Genomic DNA, 12173 nt, shown 5'->3' on the forward strand with positions numbered 1-12173 from the left:
TGGGGAGACACCTCCCACCAGGGATCGACAGACACCTCATACAGGAGAGCTCCAGCTGGCATCTGGCATGTGCTCCTCTGGGATGAAGATTCCAGAGGAAGGAGCAGTCAGCAGTCTTTGCTGTTCTGCAGCCTCTGCTGGTGATACCCAGGAAAACAGCATCTGGAGTGGACCACCAGCAAACTCTTAGCAGACCTGCTGAAGAGGGGCCTGTTAGAAGGAAAACTAACAAACCGAAAGCAATAGCATCAACATAAACAAAAAGGACGACCACGCAAAAACCCCATCCGAAGGTCACCAACATCAAAGACCAAAGGCATTTCTCTATTGCTCTGTCTTTCCCTTCCTTCACTCCCTCCCTCCTTCCCTTCTTCCTTCTCTTCTCTCCTTTTTTTTCTTCTTTTGAGACAAGGTGTTGCTCTGTCATGCAGGCTGAAGTGCAGTGGCATGATCATAGCTCACTACAGTCTCAAACCATCCCACCTTAGCCTGCTCTCTAGCTGGGACTCCAGGTACATACCATCACACCTAGGCTCATGACATTTCACAGGACATATGCGCAGAAAATGGTGGCATTAGCATGATTTGAGGGTGAGGTTTTTGGGCCTCTGATGTCAAAAGGCCACCTCACGCACTTGCACAGACCCAGCTGAAGGGTCAGTTGTCTCAACCAGTTTTAGCTGGACAGGAGCTGGCCCAAGTGCCTGAAAAACAACTGAAGTGACCATCACCATGTGACCTATGAACGTTATCTATACAGCCTCCTATGAAAGTTAAGTTTCTGCATTCAGCATTGAGGCTTTCAGGTACAGTGGCCTTCAGCTTCATGGAAAAAGGAAAATAATAACAAGAAGCAAGCAACAAAAAGCAAGCAGGGCAGGTGGGTCTGATCAAATCAATCCCTCCGTTTCAAAGCAGGCAGGAAACAACCTGCCTTGGGGGTTCGGGGGTTACAAGGCACAAGTGAACCACTTGGAAGTGGCCCTGGATCTTCCCTTATTTTTGCATCTGTGACCTTCACCATGAGACTTTGCAGATCTTCCCACTAGAGGTGGAACCTGCTTCCCTGCTCTTGAGTTAGGGCTGACTTGCTTTGATCAATGAGATGTTAGCACATGTGATGCAAACAGAGGCTTGAAAGCTGCTTGCATAGTTGGGCCTCCCCCTTTGCATTTCTGCTGTCACAAGAAGAATGTCCCCTTGCTAGCTGCTACTCCTCCAGCTGGGATTGTAGAAGGAACACACATGGGCAGACTTGAGCCCAGCTCAGACAGAAACCAAGCACAGATGGAGCCACAGCTTGAAGCAGACACCAGGTCAAGCCCAGCCTACATCAGCTGATTGGCATCCATGCTACTGACCTATGAGCACGAGAGTACATGCTTATGGTTTCATACGGCCGAATTCTGGGATGATTTGTTGTGACACATTGTTGTGGAAATACCTGACTAATACAGCCTTGATTCTTACCCCTGCCTCTCCCCCAACCCCCATCCCCTATGCCCATCAGGTACTGAGTAAGGGAATGGGAGGAGACAGTTGAAGGAGTTCAGGTTGTGGCTTCAGGGTAGAAAAGTACCATTAGACCAGTGAAGGGTCTCTGGGAAATGGAGGGGTGAACTCATGACCAGAAGAGCAGTCTCTAGTCAGTTGTGGTAGAGTTGCCAATTTCCATAAGCTGGCTGGGAATGAATACAATTTACAGTGCACCATAGCATCCTTGGGTGTGGCGACACAGGTGAAATACGCTAAGGAGGAATGTCCACCAGGCAAGGGGGTATAGCTCAGGGGTAGAGCATTTGACTGCAGATCAAGAGGTCCCTGGTTCACATCCGGGTGCCCCCTGCTGCCACTTAGCTGTGGGTTCTCTTTTCCTGATATTAGGCTTGCTTGTCATCCTCACCACTGTCCTTCCTATAGCTTGTGTCAGTTTTCTCAGGTGACTTCATTTTGCTGGCACAAGTCATGGTCAATTCGCCAATAACCTGCATGTGTTTCAGAAGTTCTAATTAGCTGCTCTTCTTTGAAGTTTATATTATGGCAGGACAGGCTGAATCAGAGGTCACCCAGTCTGACTTGGCATCAGAATTACTGACAGATCTTATCAAAAATACCGATTACTCCCTAGAAATTCCAATTTAGTAGGACTGAGGAGGAATCAGAGAACTTCTACTTTTGTGGGTCGTTTGGGGCATAATCACCTGTTAATACCGTTCTAACATCCAATAATTCTAAGTGGCTGGAAAATTGTTTTGGAACCTACAACAACTTGTCATTCTATACAACATCCCAGTGGGAAGCATCAATGACATTCAAGCTAGTGCCTGCCTTCAGTCCATCACTGAGGGCATGTGGCGTGCTGAGCTGCAGGCATAGGCAGTGGCCAGGGATGTAGAGGTGGGAGAGTGTGGGAAAGGTGGGGGAAGTCAGAATGAAGCTGTGGGCATGGTAGGAGGGTGACCAATCGCAATGGCACAGTCAGCCAGGGGTAGTGGCAGGCCATGAGTGATTACTCGACTCCCTGCATTAAAGTTCAGAATTGAAGCATGTTCAAAGCAACACTAGTTGTTTTTGAGTAAAGCATTTGATTGACAATCCACGGGTCCCTGACTCAAATTCATATGTTCCCTAACTACCCTAATTTCTTCCCATACTGACCAAGGTATTCAAACACAGTTTCCTTTCACCTCCTGAGGCCCCTGCAGCTGACTCTTCCTGCAAGGAGGACGAGAGGGTAAGGAGGAGGTCTGTTGGTCCCATGCTACTCTCTACTTTCCTGCTGCCCCATGTGACCTGCCCAGATCTGCTCTGCAGGCCTGATCAGTCTTATCTTGCTTTTCTTTGGTGAGCATTTCTCTTGTGTTTTCTTTTTTTTTCTTCCTATTCTTCCCCACCTTGTGAACCCTCTGTCCACATTTTGAGGATCCCCAGTTGTGTGAGGCACAGTGGAAGACATGGCTCTGCTTGCAGCCCCCAAAGCTGAAGAAAAAAGCCACTTTCTCTTTGTCTTCCTGGCACTTCTGGCCACCCAGTGCCACCAACTGACATATGCATGAAGACTGAGTGACTTGTAGAGGCAGAGACAGCTTAGCATTCATTCCCGGGCTGGCAGAGCTCAGGAACCGTCTGGCGGCTCCCTAACCAGTGTGACTTCCTGAGAGCCAGGCTGCCTGGGTCTCCTTGGATCCCCACTGCTTCAGAAGCCTGGGCTCCCTGACACATAGACAATGGCCGTCTCATCTGTTTCACTGAACAGAACCAGTTTTGTAATGATGTACCTAGGTAGATATAAAAATTGCAATTGAAGAGGGTTGCAGAAAAAGGATCCTAAAGAAAATGGGGTGAGTGTAGGATGGACTTTCTGTCATGACTGGGATTGCAGAAAGTAGAAATCCAGTTGATTGTTTAGGGTTGACAATCTGGGAGCCCAAGGGTCTCAGGGATAAAGTAACTGAGTAATTGATCACCCGGATTCAAGGCTGCTTACTCACCTGGTAGGTATTCAATGGCTGCTTATGGCTGGTGTTCATTCTGATTAGTCAGTGTCTGTGCTGTAGCTGTTGTTAAATATTTCAAGTGTCACTTCTTGTTGGAATAAAGTTCCCACTGAAGGACAAAACTTTTAGAGACCAGCTGTTGTTACAGAGCAGTAAGAAGGGCCCAGCCGAGTCTGACAGCATTGGGAAGCTCAAAGACATACAATGGAAGGCTCAGATGTCTACAATGCCTTTCCAGACACAGATGGAATGTGCAGATGTCCCCACGACTACACCAAAACACTCAGCTCTTGCTGCTGAATAACTGAGATTGCTGAAAAATGAAAAGGCAGAATTGCCGATCTGCAATTCTTGTTGGTTTCACATTTCCCCGTCTCTTGTGTTATGAATTGCTACTTCAGTGATAGCTGCAGGGAATTTTTGGAAGATGTCAGGAGAACTTATTAAGCTTGGAAGAAGTTGCTACACTGTACTCTCACATTAGCCTTTGTTGGGATATTTTTCTATTCCTGAGATAATGGTGCCAGGGAGGATAAAATGCTTAAGTTCAATGGTTCTCCCTGATTAGTTAACAAGAACACTAGGGAATGGGTTCTACCTAATTCTACCAAATTCTACCTACGTGTGTGTATATATATATTTCTATATTTCCAATAATCCAGAAAGTTTTTTTCTAACAGTTAACTCGTGCACACATACACATTTGATATTTCTCATTTTGAGTGTCTATAGTAGCCTATCCTTTCTGCTTGTTATCCAAAAATAAGTTGAACTTTGTGATAAGAGAAACAGCCTTGGCACTAAGTGTTTCTAGAGTTTATTGGTTTTATTATTTCCAATAAGTCAACTTTTGGTTTTATTGCTTTTCTCTGACTGTATGATTGTTTTTTATTCCATTGATTTCTCCTCTGATGTTTGTTATTTCTTTTTAATTTAAGATTAAATTGTTGGGTTTTTTCTCGATATTTAGATATAAGCATAGATATAATGCTTGTTAAAACTCATACTCTTAGTTGAAGAAAAGAAAAAAGACTGAATATCAGTTATCTGATACTCAGTTATCAGTTATCTGATATAGGAAAAATAAGGCTAAATATCAGATAATCTGATCAGTTAAGAGTGTGAGTTTCAGCCGGGTGTGGTGGCTCATGCCTATAATCCTAGCACTTTGGAGGCTGAGGCAGGTGAATCACCTGAGGTCAGGAGTTCGAGACTATCTTGGCCAACATGGCGAAACCCTGTCTCTACTAAAATACAAAAATTAGCCGGGCATGGTGGCACATGCCTGTAATCCCAGCTACTTGGGAGGCTGAGGGAAGAAAATCGCTTGAACCTTGCAGGTGGAAGTTGCAGTGAGCCGAGATCATACCACTGCACGATGGGAGCGAGACTCCATCTCAAAAAACAAACAAACAAACAAACAAAAAAGAGCATGAATTCATGACTTTACCTGTGCCACATGAATTTTGATTTGTTATATCTTTGTTAACATTTGGTTCAAGATACTTTCTAATTTCTATTTTGATCTCTTCTTTTGCTTATAGGTTATTTGGAAGTGTATTGTTTAGCTTCCAAGAGGCTGGGGATTTCCTAGTTATTTCTGTTTCTCGTAACCTAGCCTAATTCAGCTACAATATGGTCTGAAAACATTCTCTATGATTTCAATCCTCAAATTTGTGGCAACTTACTTTATATCACCAAATATTGTTAACTTTGATAAATGTTCTGTGCGCATTAAAAATATAAAATGTACTATTGTATGGTGCACTGTTCATTATATATCAAATAGGTCATATTTTTTGGTTGTGTTATTCAGATTCTTCATATGCTTACCAACATTTTATTTGCCTGTTCTATTAGCTACAGAAAAAGGTGTGTTAAAATCTGCCACTATGATTGAGGATATGTCTATTTCTATTTTTAGTTCTATCCATTTTGTTTTATTTATTTTCACACTATATTTTTGGGTGCATTCAGATTTGGGATTATAATAGCTTCCTGCTGGATTGACCTACTTATCATTTTTAAATATCCCCTTTATCTGTAGAAACTCTAACCAAGTTAAAGTCTATTTTGCATCATATTAATATTGCTATACTAGCCTCTTTGGTTATTGTTGGTATGGTATATTTTTATTTATACTTTCACTTTCCACTATAAGTGACCTTATGCTTAAGCTTCATCTAAGCAACTTGTAGTGTGGTTTTGTTTTCTCATTCAGTCTGAAAATTTTATATTTTAATTGGAGTTTTAAATACTTTTATATTATTTAAAGTAATTGGGTTACTTTCACCACGGTAAAAATAATGTTTCATGTCACCTGGCTCCCATAATTTCTTTTGGCAAAGCATCTGTTAATTGTAAAATCTGATTTTTTTTTTTCCTTACAGATTGCTTTTCAGATTTCTCTCCCTCTCTCTCTCACTCTTTTTTTTTTTTTTTGAGATGAAGTCTCATTCTGTCACCCAGGCTGGAGTGCAGTGGCACGATCTTGGCTTACCGCAACTTCCACCTCCTGTGTTCAAGTGATTCTCCTGCCTCAGCCTCCCAAGTAGCTGGGATTACAGGCATGTGCCACCAGGCTTGGCTAATTTTTATATTTTTGGTAGAGATGGGGTTTCACCATGTTGGCCAGGCTGGTCTTGAACTCCTGACCTCAAGTGATCCACCCACCTCAGCCCTACCAAAATGCTAGGATTACAGGTGCAAGCCACTGTGCCTGGCCTCTTCCTGTCTCTTTAAAAATCAGTTTTATGATAACGTATCTAGACATGGTTTCTTTTGGTTTTGTTAGTATGTTTTGTCTTCTGTCTTTTCCTCCATCACCTACAGACAGTGTTACTGTTCTCCTTTGTTTTTATTTCCTTTTGACTAACTGAATTTCTTAAATAATTGATGTTTTTCATTAGTTTTAGAAAATGTTTGTCAACTATCCTTTCACATCTTGATTTTGCTTCATTCACTTTCTTACCTCTTTTTGGAATTTCCATGACATGTAAGAACTTTTAACTGTTTCCCATTTATATTCTGTTTTTCTCTTCTTTTCATCCATTATGTATCTTTCTGTGCTTTGGTCTAGATATTTTCTATTGATTTGTTTTCTGTTCACTAATCCAGTGGTCCAGTGTGACTAACTTTCTGTTAAATGCATGTATTAAAATTTTAATGTTAGATATTATAATTTTTATTTTAGAATTTCCTTTGAATTTTTTCTTACAAATTAGAATGTGAAATTCTCCACACTTTTCTCACGTTTTTTCTATGTTCCTGGTTTCCTAAATATATTATCAAATTTATTTTACATTCTATGATGTCTAGATCACTTGCTTCTACTGTCTGTTTTTCTCTTGGTTTTGTTCATATTTCTCTGACTCTTGATATACCTAGTAATCTTTATTGAATGCCAGACATTGTGTATTAAAAGAATAAAGGCTCTCAATAAAATTATTGTCTACTAGACAAAATTCACCCTCCTCCTCCTCCTCCTTCTCTTCCTGCTCCTCCTGCTCCTCCTCCTCCTCCTTCTTCTGCTTCTGCTTCTTCTTTTTTGAAAGAAGGCAGAATGGAGGGCTGATGATTTTAAACCAGTAAGGAAATGAGTGGTCTTTCCTGCTAAGAAAAATGAAAATGTAATTTTGGTAATCATCCATCTGTGGCTTGTCCCACTTTTTGAGTGTTGGCCTAAGAGGTTTGCAATAAAAAACCTGGCAGGTCTTTGTCTTCTCAACTCTGAAATACAGAGAAATCCTCTCTTCTTTTTAGAGAGTTTGGGTTTATATTTCTAGATTCTTGCTTCATGGAGCTTCATAACTCAGTAATTTTCTTTAAGGGTGAAACCAGCTGTGTATTTAAGGGCTCCAACATCTCCATTTTTATGCTCCAGCATGCTACAGCTGTCAAAAGCTCCTCTGGTGTTCCTATTTCCTGACACCTGTATGCTGGTGCCAACATTGGGAGCTCAGCCTCTAGTTGGGCTTAGAATTGGCAAGTGTCCCAGAGAAACAGTGGCTGCAGATCCTCAGTGTCAATTCACTACTTTCTTCAGGGCTTTCACTCTCTCCTTGTGTATTCTTTCCCCTTTCTCTACCCCATGAATTTCCATCTTCTTAGTACCATGAAATTGTTATAAATTCTGTTCTTTTTCCCAGAAATTTTCCTTAATTTTATAATCTCTTGCCCTATATAGTTTTAGAATTCTGAAAATGTCTAGAGGTAAAAAACAGCTATATGTTTAATGTCCCTCAAGTCTACAGTCTTGTCACAGCAACCCTGAGTGACCACCAAAAGTTTCACTGGGTTCCCAGTACCTCAGCAGCAGCCCCAAGCTTGGACCTAAGGCAGATTATCAGCCTGCACCCAAGATTGAAAAATGTTCCCAGCTAAAATGTGACTGCAGTCCATCAACTCACTTCCAAAAGGTTCTCTCCTCTCTGGAATTTTAGTTCTTCTAGTCCTTGCTGCTTCTGCAACTCTCTGATGCTTTTAAAATGTGAATTGCCTTTTTAAACTGGCTTTTCTAGCTCTCTTTGGCATGACACAAACTCCTTCATCCTATCTGAAAGAAAATTATACAAACGTGGTTTTAAGAATTATTTTGGGTAGAAATAGGAGAGCAACAAGTGAAAATGTCTGATGATAAAACTGAATTCCTTAGCCCCTATTTCCTTTTTTATTTTTAGGAAAGGAGTAGGATTATTTCTAAGTGAATATAGGAGGACAAAGAAATGGAAAGCCTGATAGGAGACCACCAAGCGACTGGTGATTAGCTGAACTTTTCCCCCAGGAAGAGATTTGGTTCTTAACTCTAAGTTTGGATGAATAGGCATCAAAATATCAACATTTGTTTAGCTTGTGGCATTATAGGCAATTTTACTTTTTTCTTGATGCTTATTTGTGTTTCCCAATTTTTTTTTTTTTTTTTTTTGAGGCGGAGTCTCGCTCTGTCGCCCAGGCTGGAGTGCTGTGGCTGGATCTCAGCTCACTGCAAGCTCCGCCTCCCGGGTTCACGCCATTCTCCTGCCTCAGCCTCCCGGGTAGCTGGGACTACAGGTGCCGCCACCTCGCCCGGCTAGTTTTTTTTTTTGTAGTTTTTAGTAGAGACGGGGTTTCACCGTGTTGGCCAGGATGGTCTTGATCTCCTGACCTCGTGATCCGCCCGTCTCGGCCTCCCAAAGTGCTGGGATTACAGGCTTGAGCCACCGCGCCGGGCCATTCCCAAATTTTTAATCTTTGTAATATGTAATTTTACATACTGTTAAATCCTGTGAGGCACATTAGAGAGATTCAAAGAAGTTACATTATTAGTATTTATGTTGAAAGTATATTTCCTTGATAATCCAAATAATAAATTATTGCCCCAAGAATAAAACACTCCAGGGCAAAACCCCTTTGGGTCCCCTCCCTTATATGGGAGCTCTGTTTTCACTCTATTAAATCCTGCAACTGCACACTCTTCTGGTCTGTGTTTGTTACGGCTCGAGCTGAGCTTTTGCTCACGTCCACCGCTGCTGTTTGCCATCATCGCAGACCCGCTGCTGTTTGCCATCATCGCAGACCCGCTGCTGACTTCCACCCCTCCGGATCTGGCAGGGTGTCCGCTGGGCTCCTGATCCAGCGAGGTGCCCATTGCCACTCCCGATCGGGCTAAAGGCTTGCCATTGTTCCTTCACGGCTAAGTGCCCAGGCGCATCCTAATCGAGCTGAACACTACTCGCTGGGTTCCACGTTCTCTTCCATGACCCACAGCTTCTAATAGAGCTATAACACTCACCGCATGGCCCAAGGTTCCATTCCTTGGAATCTGTGAGGCCAAGAACCGCACGTCAGAGAACAAAAGGCTTGCTGCCATCTTGGGAGCAGCCTGCCCCATCTTAGGAGCTCTAAGAACAAAGACCCACCAGTAACATTTGGTGGCCTGTATGGGGATTCTCCAAAGCGGTGAGTAGTATCAGACTACTTTTGATTGCTATTCTATCCTATCCTTCCTTAGAATTGGAGGAAAATGTCAGGCACCTGTCAGGTGGTTAAAAACGATTAGCGTGGCCACTGGACTAAAGACTCAGGTGTGAGGCTTACTGGGAGAAGGCTTTCTAACAACCCCCAACCCTTCTGGGTTGGGAGTAATGGTCTGCCTGGAACCAGCTTCTGCTTTCACAGTTTTTGTGGGAAAGCCAAGGGTTGACTAGAGGCAGAAAGCTGTCGTCCTGAACTCTCAGGCTGGTCCATCGAGATCACGGCGCAGCCAGAAGTCTCTACTTAACAGTCGCCCACACATGCGCCCCTACCTCTCCTTCTGACCCATACCTCCTGGGTCCTGACCATGACTTTCTTGAAAGTGTAGCCCCAAAATTCTCCTTACCTCTGATTCTACTTCCTCCAATCCCTGCCTCCTAGATACTAATGCTTCAGCCTTTCACTTCCTCTCCCAAGTATTAGAGCAGGTTGTGTCTCCAAAGAGATCGAAGGAAGCGCTGTTGTGTCCTTAGGCACCTAGGCTATGAACCCAGGGAGTCTTGTCCCCTGGTGTCCCTTCCAATTTAGGCATACAGTTTTTGACATGGGCAGTTACGTGGCACCCATTCCCCACCACCCTTGCCAGGACCTTAGAACTGATAACACAGTACTTTAACAACTGGAACTGGGTCTACAACAACATAGTAGATCAGGATAAAAATGAATTGAGTAAAAAAATATTCCTATAGTGGCAAATGGGGGCAACGAGCAAACATCCTTCCACTGTGTTTCCAAAATCCACCCACAAAGACAGAGAGGAGAGACACAGAGAGAGAGAGAGGAGAGACACACAGAGAGAGAGAGGAGAGACACACAGAGAGAGAGAGGAGAGACACAGAGAGAGAGAGAGGAGAGAGAGAGAGAAAAAAAAAGAGGGGAGAGAGACAAAGAGACAGAGAGGGAGTCAAAGAGAGAAAGTCAAAGAGAGAGACGAAAAGTCAAAGAGAGAAAGAAAGAAAAATAGAAGTAGTAAAGAAAAAAAAAAAAACAGTGTACCCTATTCCTTTAAAAGCCAGGTTAAATTTAAAACCTATAGTTAATAATTGAAGGTCTTCTCCGTGTCCCTATAACACTCCAATACCACCTCATTGTCAGTTGAGGCCACTGACAACCCGTAGCCTTCCTATCAAAATACTTAACCCAGTAACCCGCAATGGCTCAAATGCATTCAGTCAGTAGCAGCAACTGCTTTGTTAAAAGTAGAAAATCACCTTTAGAGGAAACCTCATTGTGAGCACACCTCACCAGTTCAGAGCTATCCTAAGTCAAAAAAAAGCAAAAGGTAGCTTACTAACTCAAAATCTTAAAGTATGGGGCTATTCTGTTAGAAAAGGTGATTTAACACTAACCACTGAAAATTCCCTTAACTCAGCAGATTTCCTAACAGGGGATTTAAATCTTAATTACTATACAAAGGACCAGACCTAGGAGGAACTCCCTTCAGGACGGGACAATAGATGGTTCCTCCTGGATGATTGAGGAAAAAACCACAATGGGTATTCAGTAATTGAGAGGGAGACGCTTATGGAAGCAGAGTTAGGAGAATTGCCTAATAATTGGTCTGTATAAGCTGTTTCCACTCAGCCAAGCCTTAAAGTACTTAACAGAATCAAAAAAACTTTCTCAATCCTGACTCAAAAGTTTACCTAAACCCTCTCTGAAACGAATTTGCATAAGAACTGTTGTTTATGGGAATGCATCTTGATGGGGCAGCTGGGTTGTTACAGAATACTCAGGAACCCAGCCCAGCTCTAGGACTCACCCCTGAACACAAAGGCAATGTTGGGCACGCTGGTAAAGGATCACTAGAATCCAGCAGCCTGGACCCCTTTCTTTGTGGTCAAGAAAGGTGGGAAAAGGAGTGCAGACTGCTACATCGGTGAGTGTAACTAATCCCATAAGCAGAGGTCCATGGGTGGTTACACACCCTGGAAAGGAATAAGCATTGGGACCGCAGAGGACGCAGCAAGACTAATGCTTATCGGAAAATGACTAGGGGTTCTGGCATCCCTATGTTCTTTTTTCACATGGGAAACGTTCCCCCCAAGGGAAAATGCCCCTAAGATGCATTCTGGAGAATTTGGCCCAGTCAGAGTGCATGTACTTTTTTCCCTCCCAGACTTGAGGCAAATTAAAATAGACCTAGGTAAACTATCAGATAACCCTGATGGCTATATCGATGTTTTACAAGGGTTAGGACAATCCTTTGATCTGACATGGAGAGATGTAATGTTACTGCTAAATCAGACACTAACCCCAAATAAGAAAAGTGCTGCCAAAACTGCAGCCCGAGAGTTTGGCGATATCTGGTATCTCAGTAAGGTCAAGGACAGGATGACAACAGAGGAAAGAGAACAATTCCCTACAGGCCAGCAGGCAGTTCCCAGTGTAGACCCTCATTGGGATGCAGAATCAGAACATGGAGATTGGTGCCGCAGACATTTGCTAACTTGCATGCTAGAAGGACTAAGGAAAACTAGGAAGAAGACTATGAATTACTCAATTATGCCCACTATAACACAGGGAAAGAAAGAAAATCCTACTGCCTTTCTGGAGAGACTAAGGGAGGCACTGAGGAAGCATACCTCTCTGTCACCTGACTCTATTGAAGGCCAACTAATCTTAAAGGATAAGTTTATCAGTCAGTCAGTTGCAGACATTAGA

Source organism: Rhinopithecus bieti, unplaced genomic scaffold (genome assembly GCF_001698545.2).
Source record: "Rhinopithecus bieti isolate Rb0 unplaced genomic scaffold, ASM169854v2 scaffold_17795, whole genome shotgun sequence".
In the NCBI taxonomy this organism is placed as follows: Eukaryota; Metazoa; Chordata; class Mammalia; order Primates; family Cercopithecidae; genus Rhinopithecus; species Rhinopithecus bieti.